This window comes from Ambystoma mexicanum, chromosome 2q, assembly GCF_040938575.1.
Source record: "Ambystoma mexicanum isolate Mex_15411 chromosome 2q, UKY_AmexF1_1, whole genome shotgun sequence".
Taxonomy (NCBI): Eukaryota; Metazoa; Chordata; class Amphibia; order Caudata; family Ambystomatidae; genus Ambystoma; species Ambystoma mexicanum.
In genome coordinates, this window is record NC_090924.1 from 693,348,401 (window position 1) to 693,350,900 (window position 2,500).

Below are 2,500 nucleotides of genomic sequence, written 5' to 3' on the forward strand. Positions count from 1 at the left end.
TGTAAGGCTTGCGGAAAACCTCGTGGGGGCCCCGAATGCAGCGCCCGGCAAGCCTCCCTGTTCTCTTCTGCTGCCTTGCAACTGGAGCTGTCTGCCAGAGACGCCGGAGGCACACCTGCCCTTAAACCCCCACTGGCCCACGGCTGCAAAACCTGCATTTTCTAGTGGCTGGCTTGGTGGCATATGTCACTGAGCCCAGTCTACTCAGGAAGTGAAAAAAGTCCCCTTCACAGTTGGAGAAAGTGCTCTCCTGCCACCTGTCGGTCGTTGAAGGCACCACACCTCAGCAAAATAAAAATAAAAAAACAGACATGCTCAGTTCGGGGGATGTAAAGGTATTTACATAGCAAGAACAGAGAGGCTGTTGGGAGATGACAGAAGCCATGCTGCCCCAGAGTTCTCTTCTGAAATTCGCAGGAATCCAGAGGTTGGAGCGGGCTGAGGGAGTGCGCCTTCTTGCCTCTGTCGGCTTTCAAGACACATCCTCCTGCTGGGAAGCTGCCCACCCTGAGCAGCACAGGTTTGCGCTCTAGGCCGGTCGGCCACATATATCTCGCCTGATCGAGCCCGATCGAGCGGCAGCAGATGGCCTTTGGCCAGCGAAGGCTGCCGCTCTTCTTCTTGTTTCTCTGCTTGAGAGGCAGCTCAGTCCTCTGCGCTTGCGCCAGGGGCAGGCCACGTGACACGCAGGGGTCAGGCCGTGGAGAGACTGGGGCATGGCGCCAAGTGAGGTAAGCAGACCACCCCCCTCCCCCTCACTGCTCTCTGCATGCGGTGGCTCGTTGGTCTAGGGGTATGATTCTCGCTTAGGGTGCGAGAGGTCCCGGGTTCAAATCCCGGACGAGCCCTTTTTTTTGGAGCGCCGAAAACAAAAAACACAGAGTCCCCAATTCCCCCCCAAAAATAGTTTGTGCGTGACCGTATCTGGTTCGATGCCCGTCGCCAATGGTTGGCTGCTTTTAAGCCCATGGCCCAAGAGGCAGTGTTGGAAATTCCCCCTCCTTTGTAATGATGCGCTGGCGGCGAGCTGATGTATAAAGGTTTGGACATGCCTTCTGGGTGGGGACTGCCATGGCTCGCGCCACTGTTGCATCCAGCTTGGTCTTTTGTATGTGTCTGCAGCCTGTGTGTGAGGTGCTGTGAGTGCTGCCATGTAGGTCCGGCGCAGGCTTGCGCCAAACTTTCACGTTGGTGTGTGACACCTGGCAGGTACCAGCGGGCCCCATGAGACATCAGTGCCACAAAGCCTTTCAACTGAAAGCTGTCCCAGCACACTAGAGCGCAGCCTACCAGAGCTGTTTCTGTAGTGTAGTGGTTATCACATTCGCCTAACATGCGAAAGGTCCCCGGTTCGAGACCGGGCAGAAACATGGTGCTGGTTTCTTTTTATTTCCACAATGTCAATCGGACACATTTGACCGCATGCAGGTTTCGACAGGTATGGACAGGCCGGCACTACGCCATGAGTGATCTGAGGCCAGCCCTTATTTGCACCCTGAAAACTGTCCACTGGCTCCATCAGTGGGCGTTTCCTGCCATCCCTGGGTCCTTAAGTGAGTGTTTGGGTACTTTTGATGCAGAGATCGGGGCATGAAAACCGGCGCTGGCACGTGGCGACATTGGGTACTGAAGAATCTTTCCCAATCCTGCCCATAGCTGTCAGGGTGGCCGAGTGGTCTAAGGCGCCAGACTCAAGAGGCACAGCTCTTCCCTGCATATGGGTGTTCTGGTCTCCGATTGGAGGCGTGGGTTCAAATCCCACTCCTGACAAGCCGGGCTCATTTTTTTGAGCACATTTCAGAGTGTAAGGCTTGCGGAAAACCTCGTGGGGGCCCCGAATGCAGCGCCCGGCAAGCCTCCCTGTTCTCTTCTGCTGCCTTGCAACTGGAGCTGTCTGCCAGAGACGCCGGAGGCACACCTGCCCTTAAACCCCCACTGGCCCACGGCTGCAAAACCTGCATTTTCTAGTGGCTGGCTTGGTGGCATATGTCACTGAGCCCAGTCTACTCAGGAAGTGAAAAAAGTCCCCTTCACAGTTGGAGAAAGTGCTCTCCTGCCACCTGTCGGTCGTTGAAGGCACCACACCTCAGCAAAATAAAAATAAAAAAACAGACATGCTCAGTTCGGGGGATGTAAAGGTATTTACATAGCAAGAACAGAGAGGCTGTTGGGAGATGACAGAAGCCATGCTGCCCCAGAGTTCTCTTCTGAAATTCGCAGGAATCCAGAGGTTGGAGCGGGCTGAGGGAGTGCGCCTTCTTGCCTCTGTCGGCTTTCAAGACACATCCTCCTGCTGGGAAGCTGCCCACCCTGAGCAGCACAGGTTTGCGCTCTAGGCCGGTCGGCCACATATATCTCGCCTGATCGAGCCCGATCGAGCGGCAGCAGATGGCCTTTGGCCAGCGAAGGCTGCCGCTCTTCTTCTTGTTTCTCTGCTTGAGAGGCAGCTCAGTCCTCTGCGCTTGCGCCAGGGGCAGGCCACGTGACACGCAGGGGTCAG

General features: G+C 56.0%; 3 non-coding genes across 3 annotated transcripts; all 3 read left to right on the top strand.

Moving 5' to 3' along the window:
- Positions 1 to 776: 776 nt before the first annotated feature.
- Positions 777 to 848, top strand: TRNAP-AGG (transfer RNA proline (anticodon AGG)). Its single transcript has one exon. It is a non-coding gene; the product is annotated as a tRNA-Pro (tRNA).
- A 449-nt stretch (positions 849 to 1,297) lies between these two features.
- TRNAV-AAC (transfer RNA valine (anticodon AAC)) lies at positions 1,298 to 1,370 on the top strand. Its single transcript has one exon. It is a non-coding gene; the product is annotated as a tRNA-Val (tRNA).
- A 288-nt stretch (positions 1,371 to 1,658) lies between these two features.
- Positions 1,659 to 1,770, top strand: TRNAL-CAA (transfer RNA leucine (anticodon CAA)). The gene is made up of 2 exons: positions 1,659 to 1,696; positions 1,725 to 1,770. It is a non-coding gene; the product is annotated as a tRNA-Leu (tRNA).
- The last annotated feature ends 730 nt before the right edge of the window (positions 1,771 to 2,500 follow it).